This window comes from Manis pentadactyla, chromosome 7 (genome assembly GCF_030020395.1).
Source record: "Manis pentadactyla isolate mManPen7 chromosome 7, mManPen7.hap1, whole genome shotgun sequence".
NCBI classification, from domain to species: Eukaryota; Metazoa; Chordata; class Mammalia; order Pholidota; family Manidae; genus Manis; species Manis pentadactyla.
The window spans coordinates 43,614,903-43,641,956 of NC_080025.1; positions in this window are offsets into that span (position 1 = coordinate 43,614,903).

Below are 27,054 nucleotides of genomic sequence, written 5' to 3' on the forward strand. Positions count from 1 at the left end.
TATTGATTCATTATTTTAAAATACATGTGAGTAATGTGTTAAAATCTGAGACATCCTCTAATGTATATGTCTCAGCAGCTTTACTTTGTGGAGACAGGATGATTAATAATATTAATCAGCTTAATTTAAATGCCAGAGGGTAAATATTTTAGGTTACATTTTGGTGCACTATTTTTACATATGCCGCTGGAGATAAATGAGTGCATTTTACATACACAAAATCTATATAAATTTTCTAAGCACTGACATATGATTACTTTGAATCTTTCATGACCAAACTGTGAATGTTTAAAAACCTCATTAAGAAGTCCCTTAGCTTTAAGATATTCCATAACTTCACCTTAACCCTAACCCTAATCCTAATCTTGAACCCAAACCCTGGCACCAAAAACCCCGAAGCCCTGGACCTGAACTCTAACCCTTCAACCAGAATCCCAAACTTGAACCTGAACCTGAACTCCAAACCCCTGAACCCAAACATTAATCCATGAATCTACACTCTAACCTCAAACCTGACTCCCCACGCTGAACCCAAACCTGAACACCTGAACCTGAATCCAAACCCTAACTCTGAGCCCTGAACCTTAACCTTTGACTTTCATCCTGACCCTTGACCCAAACCCTGACCTGTATCCTTAGGAATCCAAAAAAAGAAACACATGTCCTGTTTAGCCCCCAGTAGCATTTGCTGAAGGACTGTAGAAGAATCATTATTTATTTTCTTAGGTCTGCCCTTTAGGTGCGTGGCTCTGTTGTTAATCTCCTGTTTATGCACATGTATCTGCAGAAAGGAAACTTTTTTTTTCAAATCTCTGCTCCCAGTAGACTGGGCTATAAGCCAGGTGAATGGAATAGTTTTTGATTTTACAAACTCTTTTTAATCAGAATTTAACATAAAAAAAAGACTCACATAGCCTTAAAAACATAACAGAGATAATCTGGGCTATATCAGTACATCAATTCCTGCTTTTATTTATTAGAATGTAAATATTTTAATGTAATTAAACTGTAATAATTACAGTCGATTGTTGGAATTCTATTTTGGGGACCATCCTATGGGAAAATTGTGTACTCTCATCTCCCAAGTTCAGCTACAAGTGCTTCAAATTTGGTCTTTGATTCTCCTTTTCCAATAATTTCCTGAATCACCTAGTTCGACTAAGATGATCATTGCCTGGGCTGACATAGCAGAGTAACACTTAATGATCCTACAGTTGGTTCCTACTAGTTGAAATTTTATCTTCCCTCCTGTGTCCCTCTCCTTAGGCAGGGAAACGGGGCCATGTCTGTTATATAACTTGAATTAGACACTTGCTAAGTGTGTGATAAATAAATCAACAGGAAAATGAATGAATGAACTCATGTAAGTAAATATATGCAATAGGAGGGGCACAGATTGATCACTACTCCTATCTCCATGTGTTTGCAATGTTGTACACATTTAAATCAGAAAAAGAAAAATGGAGTGCAAAACAGAGTGGTTTTAAGTGTTGTGAGATATTCAAATATTCATCAGCTCTGAACATCTAATAATTCTTTATAAAGAAAGGAATGTACAGGCATTTGGCCCATCACTAGAAGGCCTGTCCCCAAATAACCTTCCTGCAAGATTTATAATCCACAAGTTTTTCCCAGTTTTCATCTTTTCTCAACACACATATGTTCTCTTCACTGCATATACATGTAAGCTCAAAGTGCTTGCTCCTTTCAAACCATTTCATACTAACTGGCTGAGTTTCAACCCTGATAAATGCAAACACCCCTCAACCCTGCACACATATCCTGACAGCTCACTATGGTTTCCTATGGTATCTACAAAAAGTAAGCAATCTGAACAAAAAACACATATCTGCTTTTGTATCATATCTACCTACTAACCAACATAAGACACTTTACACTCTGCTTTTTCTCTTGCTATTGCAGAAACATTGTCCAAGTTTGTAGGAAAAGCCAACACCTCCCCTTATGCACTAAGCCCTAGTCCCTCTTCCTCACCTGAAGTATTACTGTAGTCATTCTTCCTTCTCTTTCTTGCATTCTCAACTCTCCTTTGCTACTGGATTCTTCCCATCAGCACAAGTTCTGTGACATTTCTTGTATTGGTTTCCTTTGCTGCTATGACAAATTATCATAAACTGAGTGGCTTAAAACAACATGTATTTGCAGTTTACAGTGTGGATGTCAGAAGTCTGACATTGAGGTGTTAGTATGGATGCTTAGTTCTGGAAGCTTAGAGAATAATCTGTTTACATGTCTGTTCCAGCCCAGAGAGGCTGATTATGTTCTCTTACTCATGATCCCTTTCTTACATTATTCCAGCCTCTCTTTTGTCATTCCATTTCCTGCTGCAGACTCTGATCCTCTGGGCTCCCTTACAAGCATCTTTGTGATGATACTGACTGTGTCTATAATCAAGGTAATCTTTCCATGCAAAGGCCTTTAACTTAATCACACCTGCAAAGTGGGAGTTAGGTAAAAAATATATTAGGTAGCATATTGATAATTTCTGAGAATTATGATGTGGACCTCTTTGGAGGCCATTATTTAGTCTGTTTAGCCTCATCTAAAAAACAAAAGAACTAACAAACAAACAAAAACAAATTATCTCCTGATCCCACCTCTCCAGGCATAGCCTAAAGTCTATGTCATCCTTGACATCAAAATTCCTCAAAAAATCTTTCTTTCATTCTTTCATTCTTGTTTTCTCTTGAACCCACTCTAAATAGGCTTTCATTCTTAACTCTCCATTGATCTCCTGCTGAGTTTGCCACAGATGAGGTCAACAAGGTGGCTAACTAAATCCTAGTTTGACCTTAGCGTCCACTGTCTGTTGACTAGACCTCTCAGCAGCATTTAACACAGGCTGTGTGAGCCTTCCTTGTTTTAGGAGCTTCTGTTCTGTTACTTGTCCCCTATCTTGTCAGTTTCTTATGATGGTTTCTCTCTTCATCTCCTCAACTTTACAGTATTGCAGGGCTCAATCTTTGAGTCATCCATGTTCTCAACCTATCCTCGCACCCTTGGTGATCCCATCCAGACACAGGACTTTAAACAGCTTGCATGCCGAGAACCTATATACTGAGCCTGAATATTTCCATAAACTCTGAGCTCTAACAGACGTTCAAACAGAATGTCCAAACATAACTGCTTTACCTTCCCCTCCAAAAACTTTCTCTACTCAGTGGAGAACATTCTTCTAGTTCCTTAAAGGAAAACCTATACTCAGCCTTGACTTCTCATTTTCTCTCACATTCTTAGTACAGTCATTTAACACCATCTCTGGTCTCCACCTAAAAATAATATCCAGTATCTGGACACTCCATCACTTCTTCCAAGACTTTAGCATTACCTTGCCTGGATTATTGCAATAGCCCCTGAACCTGTCTCCCTGCTTTTACCACTTTCACCTTCAAGATATTGTCAACACTGTTTCTGGAAGATCATTTCTAAATATAAAGTCAGATCATGACACATATCTACTGAAATTTCCCTAAGCTCTCCCTGTATCAGGCAGAAAGTCAAAAATTTTACCATGGTCTTAAAGACTCTAAAAATAAGTAAATAAAATAACCAAACTGAGTTCCTGAGGACTTCTTCTCATTCCTTTCTATCTTTTGCTTTGTCTTCTCTAACCACATGAACAGGACAGGCTCTATGTATAGAAAGCTCTTCTCCCAGGTGTCTGTAGGGCACCCTTTTTCAAAGCTTTGCCCTGAAATGACCTGCTCAATGAGATCTACCTTGACTACTTCAGAGTAACAGAATATGCCACCCTAGAACATGAGTATTTTGAGTTTATTATTTTTGAGAAGCAGCAGACACAGGAGGAGTTCTGGAAATAGTAGAAGTGTACCCTCTGGAAGGGATATTTACATTAACAAAAGGAATCTCCATTTGTAATTGTCTCCCTCCCTGTACCTGGGAGAGAAGGATAGCTCTATAACACAAGAACTCTTCTCAATGGAGAAAGTAGGTCTTAAATCTTCCTTAACAACCTGACCCTTGAATCTGTGCTTTTTCTAGTTTTTTCTGCCTAACTGCCCTCCCCTGCCCCAACATCTTTCTTTTGTCATTAGCTGGAGATGACATTTAAAGTGGTGGCTGGGTCATCTAGGGGAGTATTTGATTTTTCTGGCTCTCTCTCATGTATCCAGGACGCATCCATGTGAACAAACTTCTGTTTGTTTTTCTTTTGTTAATCTGTCCTTTATTACAGGGGGTCCCAGGCAAGAATTCAGAGGGTAGAGGGAAAATCATTTTTCCTCCCCTATACTACCCTATTTAAAATGTTAAACTTCTCCCACTCTCACTCACTTTCATAGTATTTACTACCTTATACTAGGCAGAACTTAATTTGCTTGTTTTTTTTTTTTTTGTATTTTCTATGTCAATGGGGGCAGGGATTTTTATTGGTTTCAGTAACTGTGGTATCCCTAATGCCCTGACTAGTTCCTGTTATATTTAATGGTTGCTTGGAAAATATCTGATGAATTGATAAAATTTCAGTTACAAAACAGATATTAAACAATATAATTATTAAAATGTATGTTCATGAGTTATTAGGTGCCTCAATAAAAGCACTGTAACTTTGACTGTTGAATATTAAGTCAACTAAGACAACTTGGAGGCCTTCACTGTCTACCACAGATACAAAACAAGTTGTATAATTATATTATTCATGACAGAATATGCATCAGGGTAAAGGAATGAAAAGCATGCTAAGTATGCTGATGGGAAGAATGATGACAGAAGAAAGTGGAGAACTACTGTTCATTCAGAAGGAAAGTGCAAGAAGGGTCACTCACCAGAGCACTTTGGCATAAGATTTAGTTTCAACAAAAATGATGATAAGAGATCATGAGTAGGATATGTTGGTTAAAATGTAAGACAATAGTAAGATTGAAGAAGTTTGAAAAAAACTTAGGACCAGAACATAGAGCACAGACTAAATCAGTAAATCATAGAAAAATATTAAAAGAATCTTAACAATTTTAAAAATTCACTGTAGTTCACAAATGTTAAAAATTGAATTCCATTAATCCTTACAAAGATCCACAAAGGCAGTAGAGTCCCTCGCTCAAGGTTAATTGCCAGCAAACGGCTTGATTTTCCTTTACTAAAGATTAGGCACTTCCAGGAATCTTGAGTCTCCTTAGCAAAGGTAAGAACGGTAACAGGGTTTGCTGACTGGTGCCCTGCTCACCATGGTGCTTTAGAAAGATGAATTCAGTAGGAGAGGCAGGGGCAAACAATAAAAGGTGAGGACACAAATCAAAATGTGATATTGTTCAGCTGGATTCCTATGAACAACCTTGAAAGGAAGATGGTGGCAAAAATGTGGTGGACTGAGAAAGAAAAACTCCACTTGGTTGAAAGGAAGTTGCCAACAATAAAGATACTTTTAAGTCTTCACATTTTAGTTCAGAGACGATGCTCCTAGGAAAGATTCTTTCTCTTCATAAATTTAAGTCAGATCCAATCATACAAACCAAAGGAATCTTCAGTCCACAATCTAGTGTAATTTACTCGTATGTGTAAAACCACAAGTACTTTTACTCCCAGGTTTACAAACTTTACAATCTTTGATGCATTTCTTTCAACCTCCTATAAATATTGTCATCCAGGTATCTCTAAGGTCTTAAAACTATTTATTCACATATACCTCCTGTATCAAAATTATATTTGGAAAAAAAATTCTAATTTGCTTACTATTATAACTCCTGATTCAAGATTTTAAAATTGAAACTCTTAGAAAGTAAATTAATGATATTAATTGAAAATGCAAATTTCCTAATTTCAAATCTGAGTTTCTTTGTTTCAAAGTACTGTGCCTCAAATGACACCTAAATGTGGGAGTCTTCTCTGACTTCTTCCTAATTTCAGCCTTACCACAATTTCAGTTTTACCACATGAACTGTTATGTGCTTGAATTTATATACCATGGCAATGCTATTGATTCAAGAATATAAAACATTTCCTCTGAGTTGTTTATTTGATTTTTATGAGGAGCTGGTGAAGTAACTAGGGATGCTGCCCTTTAAGAGAGAAGGCAAAAATTAGATATTTAAATTTAATTTTGTAGAGGAGGAAAAATCATTTTTCTTGCACCCTCTGGATGCCTGGCTGAGACCCCCTAGTAATAAAAAGTTTAACTGGTGAGAACCTACTTTAATTATGTACATCTGCACAGGAGCCTCACAAAAACATGAGACCCAAAGAAGTGACCAGAGCAGGAAGCTTTCACACCATTTAGACAAAGAAACAATAAATGTGTAAATAATTGACAAGACAAAGGGCTGGGGTAGTGAAATGCAGAAGAAGTAACAAGGTTTGTTTCTGCAGCCTCCGCAGCCCGCCATTCCCTGACCGGTGATGAGGCCGCCTTCTGCTCTCCTGGCGCAGGGAGGGCATGTTCACGGCAGAGGACCCTCCTGCTTCCAGGCGGCAAAGGAGCCGCAGGGCGTGCTTCTTGCACTGGCTCCTTCGCAAGCACCTTTAATTCAAAATAACCAATATGCCAAAGTGGCATGTTTTGGGGTGCGATATTCTGAACCCCCTACACTGTAAGTATTTAAGTACTTCCATGTATCAGGGGAAATGCTTTCCTCATCTGGTGCTCAGAGGCACTTCCTAGAAGGGTCGGATAAGCCAGGTTCAGCTCAACATTAGATGATTTTTCTAATTATCTGTGAAGATAGGCGAGCCTCCACAATGAGTAAGTTCCCTGTTAACAGAGGCCCAAAGCAACAGCTGCCATTACCCACCCCTCACCCTCCGCATACACGGAGCAAGATTCATCATGATGCTGAAGGTGGGCTGAGCATTTTGGACAATAAGACAAACCAGCTGTCCCGTGAAGGGCATCTTCCAATCTCATTCTTGGGGAACTGCATCGTGTGTCCCCACATTCTCAGTTGTTTGGGAGAGATGAAAGCCACCCGTCAGACCCCTTAATGATCAGGTTTAATGAAGCTGCCCCTGCCCACTTTGGCAGGTGACCCATTTGCTCCTGCAGTACACACCTCAAGAACAGGATGCAGGCTGATGCCACCCAGCAAGAGGAAGTTACCTAGAATGTGAATATATGTAATTGCCTTATTAGTCAGAAGTAATTGCCATACTGTATGCTGACACATAAATAATATCCACCAGATAGGATGTTTTTAACATGCAGTGCTTCTGATTGTACCTCTTTTCTCAGCTTTGATTATAATATGACTGTATTTATTTTTAAGTGATGGATAGTGTAATCATTTTTCACATACTTTGAAAAAGTGAATTTTGCACCTCTAGCAGTATTTTATTTTAATAGAATCGTGTCACTGCTGCAGAAGTACATAAAGTTTGCTCTTTTTGTATGATTTAAGGGGAAGTTATTTTCTAAAATTCAGCATTGTGGTGCATCTGCTGTAATTACAGTTCCACAATTACAGTTTAATAAGCTGTGAAACACCTACAGGTACTCCACATGGTAATTTCTGTGGTAGCACAGACGGTGGGTAGAACCTGTCATGTGTACTTAAAGGATTTGAAACTGCAGCAAGTGTTTTGATAGCTCACATTAATAATGGTTGAGAGCACACATATCTCATACATTTAAAAATATTTAAAACCCGATTAACACCTGGCTAACTGAATTTGCATCTTTCAAACAAACAAGAGACAGGTTATACCTCATTTTGAGGTTCTGAAGCACCCTGTCTCATGGTGTTTGAATGCCAAAGCAGAAATCTCCTCTTCACATTTTCAAAGTAAGAAAATCCTTGCAGACAGACAGACCTAAAATTTATTCTGACTCGGCCACTTGAATAAATACATTTGGGCAAGAAATCCAAACTCCTAAAACCCTCAATTTCTTTTCCTGTAAAATGATGATTATATTAATAGCATGGAATTAATTAAGAATAAATGAGTTATTTAAAGCAGTTAGCAAGGCATAGTAAAATCTGTATGTTCACCACTGTTTATACTCTAAATGGTATCATATACACCTGTTCAGTTTTCATTGTGCTCATGCTTCTTCCTAACCTTGTAATAATCATATTACCTTACTTACATACAATGTTAACATACATGTGGTCTGTGTGGTTTGTCAAAAGGTAACACTACCAGCTATGATGTAGGTATACATTTAGCCGCTTTAGTGTACCTGATGCTGTCCACTCACTGAACTGCAAACACTCACAGATGGCCATGTGGAATGCCAAAGCAGTGGGTCAGAGACCCTATGCTGTCAGAGGTTTCTATGTCTCTGTCAGTCTAGGTGAAGCACCTGACAGAAGGCTTGGGATGCACTGACTGAAGGTTTATGAACATGACTGTGTCCACACTCTCTCCACCTCTCAGAGACATGGCAGTGTCTGTACATTGCCCATCTATTATTTGTGATGAGATTGCAGCCAGAGGTGATGTCCACTGAGACAAGAGCTTGAGGAAAATATGTCAGCAGTGAATACATTCCCGATATTGTCAGTCCAGTAAAATTAAAGTGCCCAGATGCCAACAGCTGCTTGCATCAGTCAGAAGCTCTGACACTCTGAACCTCAAAAGAGAGCCCAAATATTCCAAATTATCTAAGAAATAAAGAACTCAGTAATACATTGAGATAGTTCCAAAACTCCTTCCATGATGGACATGCCTCTGAGTCCTTGCACCTTGTACGGATGTCTTGGGGGTAAGGGCACAGAGGACATTGGGTCTTTTGAATATCTACAGAGGGTGGAGAAGAGGGAACAGGTCCCCATCTTTATCCTCATGTTCTTTTAGATCACTTTCAAAGTACTGTACCCTTCAGGACATTGTCAATATGTCTTTGTTTGCCATATTTTCTCCTTCCCTAACAGCTATTTACTCCTTGGAAATTTAGAGTGTATTTGTTTGTTTGTTTCATTTAGAAATTAAAACTGAAATATAGGATTCAGGTAATGCACTTCAGGGAGCTAATGTAAACCCCTCTGTTACAGCCATTTCAACTCTCTATACGTGATGTGAATCTGTACCCATCCTTCAACTAAAATTGAAACTCCTATGACAGAAATGTTATCTGAATTTTTCTCCATTTTTCTATTCCAATCCCCTAGGCAAAAAAAATCACTTAGAATATGGTTTCCCTAACTCTGCATAGTCTGTCAATGAAAACTGATGTGAAATGGAATCACTAAGATGAATTTGTCACAAATAATATACATAGGTATGTGGTTCTCTCTGAGGAGTGGTGAGCCATGTACTTTCAGTTGACCCACTTTCTTTAATCCAGTGGATGATATACATGGAAACAATATTTTAAAGATATTTTGCATTTCAATTTTACCCAAAGTCTCTTCATAAATACTAACATAGCTATAGCTGGCAGATATCTTATGTTCAAATTCTGACCCAAAATTTAAACTCTCGAAAGTGCTACTGTATTAGTTTCTAGGACTATCATAACCAGGTGCCACAGACCACCTGGATTGACAGCAGACATTTATTCCTCACAGTCCTGGAAACGAGAAGTGCAAGCATCAGCAGTTTGTTTCCTTCTTTCCTTGGCTGCAGATGGCTGTCCTCACGTAGACTATCTGCTGTGCATGTCTGTACCCTAATCACTTCTTACAAGGACCCCAGTCATACAGGATTAGAGCCCAATCTCATGGCCTCATTTGAATTTAATTACCTCTGAAAAGACTCAGTCTCCAAATGTAGTCATGTCCTGAGGTGCTCGAGGTTAGAACTTCACCACATGAATTTTGAGGGACAAAATTCAGCCCCCAACAGCTGGAAATACACAACATTAAAGAGAGCAGAATAAATATTATTCATCTAGCCCTGTCCTGAAATTAGGAGGCTCCTTTGTGTCATTCTTCCAGTCCCTTATTCATTCAACTCAACCCAAGCCCCTGCCACTCTGCTCTGTGCCCTGGCTGTGCCCCCGCAGGCCCACTGAGGTTTGGGGTCTCCGGGACTGGGTCTCCTCCTTTCTCTTCTGAATCCCTGGGGGTTGTGTTCTGAGTGCACATTGTGTCTAAGGAGACATCGGGAATGAATGATATGGTATCTCCTACACACCCTGAGGCCAACCTCCACTAATTTGTAACATCATAGAAAAGAGCGAGACAAGAGAGAGGAAAGGTAGCGTAAGACCTTCTCATGGGGTTCATCTCTGGAACCAGCCTCTTTGTATGTCCTCCATTTTGTGGCTTTATAGTTAGTTGCTGAAACTATACAGCATGCTAAAAAATTAAAAATAAGAAGTGTGAGCTCCCCAAAGCCTTGCAATTTCCTAAATCATAAGAGCAATGGGAGCATCTTTTGTTATAACATTTGTTTTTTGTTCTCAGTCCGGAAATCATCTGGGACCATAAAAGTAAAAAGGGTGAGTTGTTATCCATATAACACCTGATTATATGTTAATGAGGTGACTTTGGAGAGCCCCTAAGGTTGGGGGCTGGTTTTCAGGGGAAGCAGCCACGTGATTAGAGGGTTGAAACTTTCAGCTCCAACCCCACCTCCAAGGAGGGGAGATGGGTAGAGATTCAATTCAATCACCAACAGCCAAGACAGTAACTTAATCAATCATGTCTCTGTAATGAATCCTCCATAAAACCACCAAAGGTTGGGGTTTGAGATGTAGGCAAGGGAAGAGTGGAAAGCAGAGAGAGAGAGCAGGGAACCCTTCTCCCCTTACTCCTACCCTGCCTTATGCCTGCCCCTCTTCCATCTGACTGTTGGTAAACTGGAAGTCTAGTTGGTAAATGTTTTCCTGTTTTGTGAACCAGTCTAGCAAATTAATTGAGCCTGAGGAGGGAGGTGTTGGGACCTCCTATTTATAGCCATACATGGGACAACACCCTGGACATGCAACTGGCATCTTGTAGGTCTGAGCCCCTCGCCTGGTGGATCTTATGCTATCTCCAGGTAGGTAGTGTCAAAATTGGTGTCAGGGAAAACACACTTTGGGGCAGTCATCTCGATTGCTCTGATGCAGGATGACTAAGCATTTCAGAGATGGCCCAGCTGCTCCTGCCATAGTTAGGGCTTGTGCAAATAGTTTTATCAACTCTGTTTTCAGATAGTCTACCAATATTTACATTTTAAATATTGTACTCATAAAGGGCACTGTTACCTCACATAATATGGACTGATTTTTTTTGACCATGTAGAATTGTTCTTTATTTTTCAAAAAGTCAGTGAGAATACAGTTGAATAGGCGTCAGTATAACTGTAGCTGCCATTTCTAGTGAAGTATTTTTGTTAATGTAAATGATACCTATACTTATGCCAAAATGTGATTTATCGCTTTCATTTTGTTTTATCAAAGCACTAAAGGAGGGAGGTCAGTAATTCCCGGGAGCACGCAGACTCATCATTCGAACATCATGACTCCCTCTCTGTTTAGGGCGATCTCTTCAATTCAGGCACTAAAATTACAGATAATATCTGTACAACCTATTTTTTGCGTTGAATTGATCAAGGGCCAGCTCAAATTCTGTCCATTTAGGAAGGGTTGAACATAACTTCTGAACACAATATCCCCTCTATCATTTGATTTCTATTACACCTACTAATAGCATTTTTCTGTTTAATATTCTTAAACTATCATTTTTCTGACTGATTGAGTTATAATCATGCTGTCCCTAAAAGATAGTCCATACTTTGTCACCTTTATAGAACCCAGACTCCACTTGAAGTCCATAAATGTTGTTCCATAAATACCTGTTCATCGCCTGATTAGATCAGATGATTTTACTGAAGCTAGTTTGCCTTGTAATTATGCTTTATTTATTCTGTTATGAAAATGAGTTCTAATTTCCTCATTGAGCAGTGGAAAAATATCTCCTAAGAAGCGATTAAGGAAACAACTAGAATATGAGGCAATGAAGATGAGGCAGAAAAACCGCTTTTCAGCAGTACTCAGTCAAGCAATCTGCCCAGCTTTGACCAAAGCTTGATGGACTTATTAAAGCTGTTTTCTTCAGAAAAGTGAGTTCTGTTTTTCAAAGACCTACAGTCCTCTTCCAGTCCTTCAGAAGGGATTTAGGAATTTAATCCCTGGTAAAGCTGAAGAACACTATGAAATCTGTAATTGAAGTATGAGGACTTATCATATCATGTTTATGCATTCATACTTAGATATTTTAATCTGCAAAACACTAGCAGTTCTACAAATAAACCACGTAGCTTTTAAGTAGCAAGTAATTAATTAATATGAGGATTTCATATCTTTAAACATATTGGAAAATTGACCCTCATTTGAAAATCTATTGGATAAATTAATTCAATCATTTTCCTGAAGTGTCAGGAAAACATAAATAAGGATGAACACAGAAAGGCCCCATAATCTATAAGGATCATAATCTCTTCTCTAAGAAGCTTTTATGATATTTGACACCTTGAAAATACAGCTCAACTGAAAAAGTCTAATTCTAGATTTCTTTCCTTTGAAAGTTTTAGAAGAATATCAAACCAAGTAGAATTCAAGGAAGTAAGCATGGAAAGAAATGTAAAATGATTACTTTAATATGATTAATAATATAAACAAGATTAATTACCACTCATGAACCATCACATGTCAATTAAGATGCCACAGAAATACATAAAAAATACATATTTCATAAGAAATGCAATGAAAATTTAACCAAACCACAGTAGCAAAGATAGAGTTGATTATTTTCTTTGTTTTTGTCTGATTTAGTCAATAGACAATAAATAACAATAAAGAAAATTTACATAAATAATATGGTTGTTCTCTATCTAAAATAAAAAAGCATAATATGCTGGAAGAAAACATTTATATAGTAAATATATGTGTAGACTTGGGAAGAGGCAGACCTTATTGTGTTGGTCATTAAAAGAGGGAAGCTTGCAGGAAAAAAAGGATTTTAGTGCATTAGATTTATAAACTGCATTATGAAAAACAAGAACAATTAAAAGATACACTTAGAAAGATATGGATAGTAGGAATGAGAGATGAAGTGTTAATGAACTTAACATCTCTGGAGTTACTGACAAATAATAGGAAAAATATACTAACAGTTTGGGGAAAGATCATGAATAGCTAATTGGCAAAATAAGTTTATAGTTTCTAAACATAAGAAAGCATTTTCAAAATTCCTAGTATTCAAAACCTGGGCTAGGGCAGAAACATCCCCCAGATACAGCTGAAGAAATGTCCCATAGTCCACGTCTGGCCACACATTCTGAGTTATTACCTGATACTGTTGCAAGAGTCAATCATAAGACCCATTTTGACTGTAAATATGAGACAATTTATCCACTGAAAAATGTCTTGGAATCACAGACTCCAGAGAAACACCATTTAATGGTTTCCTACGATAAGTTCCCCAGTTTTTGTAGTGAAATACACCCACCTCACTTTTGGCGATTCAGGAAGCACATCAGTATTTTAATGCTAGTATAATATATTTCTGCAGTCAAGAAACCCATTTAATTTTGTCTGAGTGTTCCCTAGACTTGTTTGGGACCCCTGGCTGGCCTTGCCTATAGGCACTTGGAACAGAATTAGGTGGACAGTGGCTGAAGCAAGTCTAGACAAAGCTCCTTTGGTCACTGCCAATGACCAGGGCCCTGTTTGGCTGTGTTGCCCATTGTTCACTTATTAGGGTTTGTCTGGTGCATGTGGAAAACGTCATCACACACTGTTGTCTCCAACAGGTCAGAGTTTCTAACACTCAGGTAATTGCTATGTAATTAAGAAGAGCATCTTGAACAATGGTGATTGTGTTTAAAGGCATTTGCAAGCAGGGTCACATCACTGAGAAGTGCAAGTTTACCTCAGCTACTCATGTACCAGGCAAAGAACTCCTTTCCTTTCCCATGAAACAACCAGCTGGGTCTTACGAAGACATATAAACCATATTACAAGTTGTGGAGTTAGAAAGCATGATTTCCACTTCTGTTATTGTTTATTAATTATTAGAAATTTATGTAACACTTTTTTTTTTTACTTTGTGTGATATAACCATTTTAATATCAGTGTTATCTCTAAAAATGCAGTGGGAGTGTGTGTGTGCACACTTGCATATTCTGAATTGTACACAGTCACAAAGATTCTTGGCTTCAGCAAATGTTAGTCAACTCCTGAACCTTCTCCTGGGCCCATCAGTGCCCTTCACTGTAAAATCCAATTTTGGCAAGAGCCCTGCTGAGCTGGTATTTAGAAGAAGGAACCCCACACCCTTGGTACCTGCTGATATCTGATCCTGCCCCTCATCCTCCACCATCCCCCAGATGTCTGATAGCCTGGACTGTCTTTAGCAAGAATTCTTAGGCTGGTTTAGTCAGAGTTCCTCATAAACCCTGAAGTTCCTCAGTGATGTCCATCCACTGATCCCACCCTTCCTGTGGTCCCGCATCCCCACCTGCCCACTGTCCCCACCTGCTGGAGGCGCTTCTCAGCTGCAGCAGTCATGAGTAAAAGCTGTTTTTATACTTTACTGTGCAACTCTGGTTTCACTTTGATTACGTACACAAAAACATTGTTTTACCGTAAGACTTCATTTTTGTTTCTGATTTAAAATTTAATGTTTATGAAATTTAACACAAACTTTTAAAAAATAGACCAAATCCAAGATTAGCTCAAGGGTATATTTTACTCTTTACATAGAAGAGGAAAAAAATGCCTAAATATGGTTTTATAAGCTTAGAGAATTGCTTTAAAACATTTGTTGTAAAATGCCTCTTTGTACCACTATTTTGAAATAGAGTTTCAGAATAATCTTGTATAAGAAATAGAAACTTCCTGTCTGCTAAGTATTGACAACAAATGTTTATTTAATGTTATTTTTTTCAATCGGAACAAAATAAAGCACAAAATCTCAAATGGAGTACACAGTCCTTTTTTTTCCCTTTTTTCGATGTAAAATCTAAAGTGCACTTTTAGAAGAGACTATAGTTACTATATCATATTCTACATATATATATATATATATGTATATATACATACACATGTATTCTGTTTAGCTGTCTAATCAATATACTATATACAGAGAGTATAAAACATAGATTAACTTACTAGCTCTGGAATTAAGGAAAGATTGTGAAACATTCATTCATTGTCTTTACATGCATTACTGTTTTTCAAATTTCCATTCTATACACTTATGAATACAAAAGAACTCCTCTAACACTAATCTACAAAATTGCTTACTGAAAACAAAATCTTTCAAGAACTCTTGGATTGGATCCTGTAGATTTGATCTGGTAAAAAATGAGCGATGCTTCTTTTATTAAATACTAGCAAATTATTTGATCATGGTTTTAGACATAATATTGTCCTATAAGAATTAAATTATCAAAATTTTAGAGGACAGTCTTGGAAAATGGGAAATCTCTGTTATTCTGGAAAACATAAGCTACAGACAAGGGACTCTAAAGTGGATTTTATGGATCACTTTAGCAAAACCCAAGGCAATTCTTCCCAAACAATCGATGTATCATGTTTTTAGAACAAAGTACAGGGTGAAAAGTCACTGTTTAGGCCACATGAACACATACTGATCTCTGCATTTAAGTTAAGGTAAGCTCAAGAGGAAAAAAATAAACTCGAACAATTGTTCTGCTGCTTATATTTTGAACTCCCTGAGCTACTTCGTGGCTATATTTTAAGAACCCCAATTCAAAATATTTGAATATTTCTTTTTAGTGGAGACAAAAAATACCAAATAATTGAGTAAGTTGAATTCATTTCTTTCATTTTACTCATCTTAAGGGTTTAAATGTGTTCTATTTGCAGAAATTATCAACAGAATATGTACTGTCCTGAAAGAGATGATTATCCTTAATATTTTACTCTATCCTTTTATTTTTTTAAGATGTTTTACTCCCGTGTCTCATTGCACAAGTTCTCTCTCTGTGTTCAGTTTACAACTGATATGTTGAACATGATTAGCTCACTACCCAGTTATGATGCAGCGTTTATTTTTTTTCTCTCTCACTGCCACTTTAAATTATATTCCACAGAGGGTATGCCTTCCCAACCTGCAGAAATGTTCTAGCAGATCCCACTCAACATTTTTGGCTGGTTTTGCTAATGGGCAACCTCATGGTCACTTTTTCTCATGAGTGTTTCCATTCATGAACAAAACTGTCCACAGACATGTGATTCACAAGACTTTAAGTTTTTCTTATAATAAATGTCACCCTCACTGGCAGACCAGGATGAGGGAGCCACCCGCTCTGCTCTCTACTCTCCCAGCATCTTCCGTGTGGCTACTGCCCCCTCCCTCTCCAGGGTCAAAGCTGGGAACAGAAGTGGGGTATCTGAGCCCTTGCCAGACTGAATGTCAGACGAGTCCAGCAAGTAGCTGCATTCATCCCAGGTGCTCCTTCTTACAACAAAGAATGCCTGGATATAGCAGAGCAGAGCAGCATTGGACTCTGAAAAGTGGAAGAAGGAGGGCTTCCCAGGAAACTCAGGTAACAAGGACTGACGCGATGGTGAGTCCTCCGGGTCTCGCGTTGCCTCCTGTATCTTGCACAGGACGTCATAGAAGCCTTCAGCCTAGAACCACCAAAAGCCCAGACAAAAACAGCTCAGATAAAAGCCTGTTGGGCCTATCAGAGGACCAGGAAAAGGGTGGGCTAGCAGAATAGAAAAACTTTTCACAACACCCACCTTGCTCTGGTCAAATATCCATGGAAAATGGCAGTTCCTTCCAATTCTCTCAACTGTCTGGGATATTTAGGAGCAAATGGCAATGCTACAATTCCCTTGCCCAGTGATGTCAACAGGACAAGTAGGAATTTGGTATTCCTCCTCCCACATACAGCAGAAACAGGCAGAGGCGCTCTGGTCCTCCTGCCCTGCACAGAAACAGGTCAGGGTGGGGAGCTATTCTGTTATCTCCTGCTTAATGAAGCAGGCAATTACCCTGTTCAGGCAGGGTTGGCAGAGCTGAGTCTCCCCCACCACACCGCACCAACAAGCCTGAACATGACCTTTCAGCATTTGGCTTTACCCTCACTCATTCTGTTAGTGTGTCACAGGACAGAGCCAGCCTTGTACAGTGAGACTGAATGTGGTGGCGCAAAGAGGACTGGCCAGTCAACACCTGGCTCTCCACCCTGTGGAGAGCCAAGCCTCCCCCTTCATAGCTCAGTGAGGTAGAAGGAGAGGGTGGGAGGCAAAGCTAGCTGACATTCTCTCCCCTCCCCTCCCACGTTGTTATCGGGGACAAAAACAAAGGTGAGCTTCACCCCATCGCTCAGCCACAAAGCAATGGGAGTCAGTCTTCTGTTTGCTGTCCCTGGTGTAAAGAGGACCACAGGGAAGCTGAGCTAACATCTCATTCAGAGTCAATAAGGCAGTGTGAGTAGGTGACCTACTTTAAAGGTGTCATTATAGATGGGAAAGTAGCTAAACTTCTGCTCCATCCCCTTTGCACTGAACCAGTGTGAGGTAGCATTCCACTTTGACCAAGATCTTACCAAGAAAAGATCTTAAATAGTATATTACAACAGAGAATTATTTTTTTTTTAAAGTAGTTTAACTAGGATCCTGAGACTCAAAGTATTATATTTAAAATGACCTGAATAAAAATCAACTGTAAATGATTGTACCAGGAGGTTCACAATTTAAATAAAATAAAACAAACAACAGACATCAACTTCAAGATGAATCAGATGTTGGAATCATTGGACAAGGATTTAAAAATAGCCAACATAAAAATTATTCAAGAAGAAGTTACAAGTTCTTTTGAAATAATGATAAAAATAGAAAAACTCAGCAAATGAATAGAAATTGGCAGAAAGAACCAAATGGAAATTAAGAACTTAAAATCAAAATCCCTACAACAAAATACTGACTGGACGGCTACAATAACGTAGTTGGAAAAGAAAGAGTGCAGAACTAATGAACGTGAAGATAAGCAAGAGAACATATCCAATATAAACAGAAGAGAAAAAATTGGTTTAAAAAATGAGCAGTTTCAGGGACTTAGGGACAATTAAAAGAGAAGACATTTGTATAATGAAAGTCCAGGGAAATGAAGAAAGAGAGAATAGGACTCTAAAAGTGTTCTCAGAATTTATGGCCAAGGAGAAAAAAGGCATAAACATGTAGACTCAAACAGTGGAGTGAATTAGAAATAGAATAAACACCCAAAATTCATGCCGAGATATGGCTTGGCATATCGAACTTCTGAAGAAAAAGACAAAATATAACAGTCTTGAACATAGCCAGAGAGAAACACTAATTGAAATAATGGAGACTTTGTATCTGAAAGAACAGGGGGCAGAGGGAAATGTCACATTTTTCAGGTGTTACCAAAACAAAACTGGTGTGGCTACAGTTTCATCGGACAAAATAGGCTTTAAAACAAAAATGTTGCTGAAGATATATTGGGACATTTTATAATGTCCAAAATGTCAAGCCATAAAAAAAGGACAAATACACAACCACTTAACAACAGAGTCTAAAAAATATGAAGAAAAACAGATAGATTGATGGGAGAAAAAGACAATTAAAAAAGTTTGAGGCTTCAAACCCCACTTTCAAATGGATAGACAAACAGAAGATCAATGAGGAAACAGAAGACTTGAATATCATTATAAATTTAAAAACCTAAGAGTCATCTATAGAATACCATCCAATAATAGCAGAATATATATTCACCTCACATGCACATTAACTGTCCTGCCAGACAGTCCATGTGCTATTCCATAAAACAAGTCTCAATGTATTTAAAATGATTCAGTCAAAATATATTCTGTGACCAGTACTGAATGAAATAACAAATAAATAACAAAGGAACTTTGGTGAATTCACAAATATGAAGAAATTAAATAACAGTATCCTAAATAGTAAATGGATCAAAGAAGTCATAACAGAAATTGGAAAATACTTTGAGATGAATAGACATGAAGATACAGCAGAGCAAAACTTATGGTATGCATATAAATCAAGGCTTCAAGGAATATTTAGAGCTGTAAACACTCATATTAAGAAACAAGGAATATTTCATATAAATTACATAACCTTCTCCCATTACAGAAAAGTAATCAAAATAAACATAAAACATGCAAAAGGAAGAAATAACAAAGATTAGAGTGGAAACTAATATAAAGATAAGAGTAAAAATTTGAACAAATCAACAAAACTAAAATTAGGTCTTTAGAAAACCAACAAAGTTGTAAAACTTTAGCAAAACAGACCAAGAAGAAAAAAAAGAGGGCTCAAATTAGTAAAATAAAAAATGAGAGAAAGTCTTTAACACCAGTCCAGTCATACAGAAAGTAAAAAAGATTATAAGGAAATGAAATGTGTAAATGTATGTCAACAATTTAAATAATCTACAAAAAAATAGGCGTTTTAAAAATTACATAAACCAATAAACTAATCAATGAAAAAGAAAATCTAAGTAGACCTGTAAGAAGGCAAAATATTAAATTAGTATTTAGAAATTCTCATTCAAAAAATCCCAAGCCCCAATGATTTCATTAGTGAATTCTACCAAATAGTTAAAGCATTAACAATTCTCTTCAAATTTTTCCAAAGCGAGAATGATGTCACTCACATGAAAACTGTAGACCAATATATCTCTTATAAATATAGATGTACATATGTTCAACACAATATTTTCAAACTGAATTAAACAACATAAAAAAAGGGATTTTGCATCACAACCAAGTAGAACTTACCCCAGGAATACAAGATTGGTTCCACACCCAAAAATCTAGTAGTATAAAATACCACATCTACAGAATGGAATAAAGGATAAAAAATAAATGACATTCCAACACAAAGGAAAAGCATTTCATGAAATCCAATACATCTTCATGATTGAAACATTCACCAAACTACAAATGGAAGTGAATCTTCTCAATCTGATAAAGAGAATCTATAAAAATCCTTTCATTGACATCATACTTAATGATAAAGGACTGCATTAGTTCACCCTAATATCAAGAAAAATATAAAGATGTTCATCCCTATCCATTTCACAATTGTAATGGAGATTCTAGTGAGGGCAGCTAGACAATAAATAAAATATAATCCAGATGAGAAAGGAAGATGAAAACTAGCTGTATTCACAGGTGACATGATTTTGTATAGAGAAAATCCTAAGGACTCTGCTAAAAAAAAATCTATTGAAACAAAAAATAAATCCATGCATTCAGAAAAGAAGCAGAGTACAAAATCAATATTAAATATCACTTGTACTTCTATACCAGCAATGAAAACTCTAAAAAATAAATTAAGAAAACAATTATATTTAAAACAGCATCAAAACTACAATACCTAAGAGTAAAGTTAACAGAACTTCAAGACACACTGAAAATCACAACACTGTAAGAAAAAATAAAGACATAAGTAAATAGAAAGATATCAACTAAAGATAATTTTAGATGGTAACACTAACCTGAAGAATCTGAAGATTCAACATAACATCTATGGAATCTACCTCTATGGCTGCTTTGGGTTTTTTTTCACTTTTTTAATGTCAGAAATTGGCTTGCTGCTCCTACAATCTATGTGAAATACAAGGGAGCCAGAATAGTGAAAACAGTTTTGAGAAACAAAAACAAAGTTGCAGGGCAAACACTTCCTGACTTCAAAACTTAGTATGAAGATATGTAATTAAGACATCACGATACTGGTATAAATGTGGACAGATATAAGTCTGTTCTGATAAATTCATACATATGGTCAACTGATATCCAACTGATGCCAAAACCACTCAGTGGAGAAAGCATAGTCTTTTTGACAAAAAGATGATGCTGGGACACTTGGAAAGCCACATCAAAAGAGTGAAGTTGCACCCCATCTTACATCACTACAGCAAAAATTAATTCAAAATAGGTAAAAAGACCTAAATGTTAAAATATAAAACTCAGGAGAAAACCTGGATGTGAATCATCATTATCTTGGATTAAGCAATGTTTTTTTAGATATGACACCAAAAACACAGCAAAAAAGTTAACAAAAATAAAAAATGCATTAATTGGAATTCATAATTTAAAATAAAATTATGACCCAAAGTGTAGTAACAAGAAAGTCAAAAAGATAACTCAAACAATGGGAGAAATATTGCAAATCATGTATCTGGTACAGTTTAATATCCACTTTACAAATGGGAAAATGAGTTGGAAATACGTTTCTCTGAAGAAGATAAACAAATGGCCAGAAAGCACATAAAATGATGCTCAACCTCCTTAGCTATCAGGGAAATGAAATCAAAACCACAATTAGGTACCATCTCATACCTACTAGTTGGACTATCTTCAAAAAGATGCACAATAAACAAAGGTTGTCAAAGATCTCGATACCTCATACACAGCACAGCTGACAGGTATATAAAGTGGTATATTTGCTTTGGAAACAGTCTGAGAGTTCCTCTTAACATACTGTATGACCTAGAATTTACATTCCTGGGTGTATACCCAAGAGAAATGAAAACATGTCCATACAAAAATACACTAATGTTTATAACAGAATTATTCATGGTAACAAGAAAGAAGTAACACCTAAATGCCCATCAACTGATTAATAAATAAACAAAATGTGGTGTATCCATAACAGGAACGATTTTTGATCATCAAAGGGAATGAAGTGCTAATAAATACTACACCATGGATGGACCTTGAAAATATTATCTAAGTAAAATAAGCCACTTACCAAAGACAACATGTAGTAACATTCCATCCATATGAAAGGCTCAATAGGCAAATCCATAGAGACAAATTAGACAAGTATAGGTTAGAGGTTGGGAGGTAGAGGCTGGTGAAAGGGAGAAATTGGAAGTAAGGGTACATGGGACTGGGGTTCTTTTGGGTACTATTAAAATGTTATGAAAGTGGTGATGATTGCACAACTCTGAATATTCTAAAAACTGAATTGTTCATGTTAAAAGGGTGTATTTTATGGTATGTGAAATGTATATTAATAAAGGTATCAGATGAATTGTTCATGTTAAAAGGGTGTATTTTATGGTATGTGAAATGTATATTAATAAAGGTATCATGAAATAGTATAAAACTATATACACACACACAAACAGGTACAGGTAAAACTGGGTGAATCTGAATGAGAAACGTAACTTGTATCAATGTCAATATTCTGGTTATGATACTGTAGTGAAGCTTTGCAGTAAAAAAAGTTTTGTTATCATTGTGGAGAAATGGATAAAAAGCATTATTTTTATAACTGGATGGAATTTTGAATTATCTTTCCTTTGAAATCAAAGTTCCAAACAACAAGTACATAGAAGAGGAGGGGGATAGTGGGGACTGACTGCTTTCTCTCCTAGCACTCCACACACAGTGGAAGGTGGAGAAGGCTGGTATTATACCTCTTGGGTAGAGAGCACCTCTCAGAACAGCTTTATCCAAAGATATGTTCTCACCAAATCTCCCCTTTCACGAGGAGACAAAAGGCTTCAGGTGTTTTGTGACAGGTTCTTGGAGCTCTTTCCTTTAGAGTCTGCCTGGTGTACATTGACGTGAGGGATGAAGGACTTGACCAGGTAAGGATGGTGGGGGATGGGGCGGGAGGAGACTCTCTAAGCTGACTTAGCAAGATTCTTTGCTAAACCCTAGACTTTGTGAAGATGGGCACAGAAGGCTGAGGCTGAGGCCTCATTAAACAGAGGGGTCAGAGAGGTACCTGACTACAGTTTGGTTAAGGAAGAAGTTCTTTTAAGTATAATCATTAAAATTTTTAAAATTCTTCTAGCTATTCAGATATTTTAACTATAATATGGCTAAAATAAGTACACTCTGTTAGGTTGTGAAGCATTTTTAATATATTTCTGATTGAAACCATATACCAAATTCTATTTTTGGTTTGTAATATTGTGGGGATTTTGTTTTGTGTATATAATGTACGTGATCAAGCACAGGGTAAAATCTTTTACAGGTGCACAGGGACTTCACTGAGATAAATTTGTAAAATCTCTTTCCTGTTACAGGTTGGAAGGTGTCTCAATTTTTACTCCATTTTGCGTGTATAAACTTGGCCTTTGAGAGTTATTCAAGATTCAGTTATATTTTTTATATTCCACAAGCATACAAGGAATCCCACTGTATTATGTCTTACAACTGGATGTGAATTTACAATTTATTCAGAATAAGCTAAGCAAAGAAAACAAGTTGTACATTGTACCTAGTGCTTGAAAGTGATTAAGTGTGATTGCAGGATTATGGTGCCATAATGACAATAATAATTTTAATCAAACTTGCAACCTCTATGGAGTAAGGATATTCACTCTATTAACTTTTAAATTTGTTTGCTGTGACAAGCAACCTATACTTATTGTCCAGTTTATATAAAAAGCTCTTTTGAGTTTATGTCCATCTATCTGAGACTTTTATTCTACCTAGAATAAGAATTTTAAATAGCACAAAATAAAACACAATTATTAAATAAAAACAAAAATATATATGGAAACAGATCAGCAGTGGCAGGGGTTAGGGAAATGAGAATTCTCAGGGTGAAGGGACCACTCAGGGAATTCTTTGAACTGCTTCAATTGTTCTTCATCCTGTCTGTGCTGTGATTACACAGATTCTTACATTTGTAACCCATGCATTTGTAACAGAACTACATGCCAAAAATGTGAAATTTTCTATAGGCAAAATACAGAAGTTTTAAGAACACTTAAAAAAGGATATAAAGCAATTAAAGAAGTAATGCCAAAAAAGATCATAATATCATAAATTTAGGATAACTATATTGAGTTCTGTATTGAGATATTATACTCAAGGCGGAGCCAAGATGGTGGCATGAGTAGGACAGTGGGAATCTCCTCCCAAAAACATATATTTTTGAAAATACAACAAATACAACTATCCCTAAAAGAGAGACCAGAAAACACAGGACAACAGCCAGACTACATCCACACCTGTGAGAACCCAGCACCTGGTGAAAGGGGTAAGATACAAGCCGCAGCACGGCGGGACCAGAGGCCCCTCACCCCAGCTCCCGGCGGGAGACGAGGAGTCGGAGCGGGAGGGAGAGGGAGCCCAGGACTGCTGAACACCCAGCCCAGCCATCCGCACCAGAGCGCAGACACAGTGCATGCGTGGAGTGCTGGAAAACTAGGGAAGCAAGACAGTAGAACCTGTGAGCGGGTCCCAAAGCCGGCGCCCCTGGGACAAAGAAAAGCGAGTGCTTTTTGGAAGTTTTAAAGGGACAGGGACCCCACAGCTGGACAGAAGCATCCCGGGTCACAGTCCAGCAGTTGGATATTCCAGGGAACTCCAGGCGCACTAACCCCCTGGGCAACAGCTCTGAGACCCCTCATCTGAAGGAGAATAGAGAATATAGTAAACAGCCAAACACCCCCCCATCCATTACCCCTCCGGGGACCCGCCATAGCAGAGCAACAGCCTGAGGCTGGCCATGCCCACAGCAAGGGAGCTTCCTTCATACCGGCCGGACAAGATACAGAGACCAGGCTACACACAATTGCCCAACACAAGCCACTAGTGGTTGCAGTTGTCCAAGTAAAGAAAGGCCAGGAGCAAGTGGGAAGAGTCTTGGCTCTCCCAGCTGACAGACGAGTCAATAGCATACCACTGCACCTATCAACATGAAAAGGCAAAAAAATTTGATCCAGACAAGATTAACCCAGACAGCTTCGACATCTTCTACATTTTCCCCTGAGAAGGAACCTGGGATGATAGATTTAACCAATCTTCCTGAAAAAGAATTCAAAACAAAAGTCATAACCATGCTGGTGGACTTGCAGAGAAATATGCAAGAATTAAGGAGGGAGAATATAGAAATAAAACAAGCTCTGGAAGGACCTCAAAGCAGAATGGACGAGATGCAAGAGACCATTAAAGGACTAGAAAACAGAGAACAGGAACTCAGAGAAGCTGATGCAGGGAGAGATAAAAGGATCTCCAGGGATGAAAGAATATTAAGAGAACTGTGTGACCAATTGAAATGGAACAATATCCGCATTATAGGGGTACCAGAAGAAGAAGAGAGAGAAAAAGGGATAGAAAGTGTCTTTGAAGAAATAATTGCTGAAAACTTATCCAAACTACGGGAGGAAATGGCCTCTCAGACCACAGAGGTACACAGAACACCCATGACAAGGGATCCAAGGAGGGCAACACCAAGACCATAATAATTAAGATGGCAAAGATCAAAGACAAGGACAGAGTATTAAAGGCAGCCAGAGAGAAAAAAAAGGTCACCTACAAAGGAAAACCCATCAGGCTATCATCAGACTTCTCAACAGAAACCCTACAGGCCAGAAGAGAATGGTATGATATACTTAATGCAATGAAACAGAAGGGCCTTGAACCAATAATATTGTATCCAGCACGATTATCATTTAAATATGAAGGAGGGATTAAACAATTCCCAGACAAGCAAAAGTTGAGGGAATTTGCCTCCCACAAACCACCTCTACAGGGTATCTTACAGGGACTGCTCTAGATGGGAGCACTCCTAAAAAGAGCATAGAACAAAACACCTAACATATGAAGAAGGGAGGAGGAGGAATAAGAAGGGAGAGAAATAAAGAATCATCAGACCGTGTTTATAATCGCTCAATAAGTGAGTTAAGTTAGACAGTAAGATAGTAAAGAAGCTAACATTGAACCTTTGGTAACCACAAACTTAAAGCCTGCAATGGCAATAAGTACATACCTTTCAATAATCACCCTAAATGTAAATGGACTGAATGCACCAATCAAAAGACACAGAGTAATAGAATGGATAAAAAAGCAAGACCCATTCATATGCTGCTTACAAGAGACTCATCTCAAACCCAAAGACATGCACAGACTTAAAGTTAAGGGATGGAAAAAGATATTTCATGCAAACAACAGAGAGAAAAAAGCAGGTGTTGCAATACTAGTATCAGACAAAATAGACTTCAAAATAAAGAAAGTAACAAAAGATAAAGAAGGACATTACATAATGATAAACTGGTCAGCCCAACAAGAGATATAACCATTATAAATATATATGCACCCAATACAGCAGCACCAACATATGTGAAAGAAATATTAACAGAATTAAATGAGGAAATAGAATGCAATGCATTCATTTTGGGAGACTTCAACACACCACTCACTCCAAAGGACAGATCCACCAGACAGAAAATAAGTAAGGACACAGAGGCACTGAACAACACACTAGAACAGATGGACCTAATAGACATCTATAGAACTCTACAACCAAAAGCAACAGAATACACATTCTTCTCAAGTGCACATGGAACATTCTCCAGAATAGACCACATGCAAGGCCACAAAAAGAGCCTCAGTAAATTCCAAAAGATTGAAATCCTACCAACCAACTTTTCAGACCACAAAGGCATAAAACTAGAAATAAATTGTACAAAGAAAGCAAAAAGGCTCACAAACACATGGAGGCTTAACAACATGCTCCTACATAATCAATGAATCAATGACCAAATTAAAATGGAGATCCAGCAATATATGGAAACAAATGACAACAACAACAAAAAGCCCCAACTACTGTGGGATACAGCAAAAGCAGTCTTAAGAGGAAAGTATATAGCAATCCAGGCATATTTAAAGAAGGAAGAACAATCCCAAATCAATGGTCTAATGTCACAATTATCGAAATTGGAGAAGAACAAATGAGGCCTAAGGTCAGCAAAAGGAGGGTCATAATAAAGATCAGAGAAGAAATAAATAAAATTGAGAATAAAACAATAGCAAAAATCAGTAAAACCAAGAGCTGGTTCTTCCAGAAAATAAAAAAAATAGATAAGCCTCTAGCCAGACTTATTAAGAGGAAAAGAGAGTCAACACACATCAACAGAATCAGAAACGAGAAAGGAAAAATCATGACGGACCCCACAGAAATACAAAGAATTATTAGAGACTACTAAGAAAACCTATATGCTAACAAGCTGGGAAACCTAGGAGAAATGGATAACTTCCTAGAAAAATACAACCTTCCAAGACTGACCCAGAAAGAAACAGAAAACCTAAACAGACCAATTACCAGCAACGAAATTGAAGTGGTAATCAAAAAACTACCAAAGAACAAAACCCCCAGGCCAGATGGATTTACCTCGGAATTTTATCAGACGCACAGAGAAGACATAATACCCATTCTCCTTA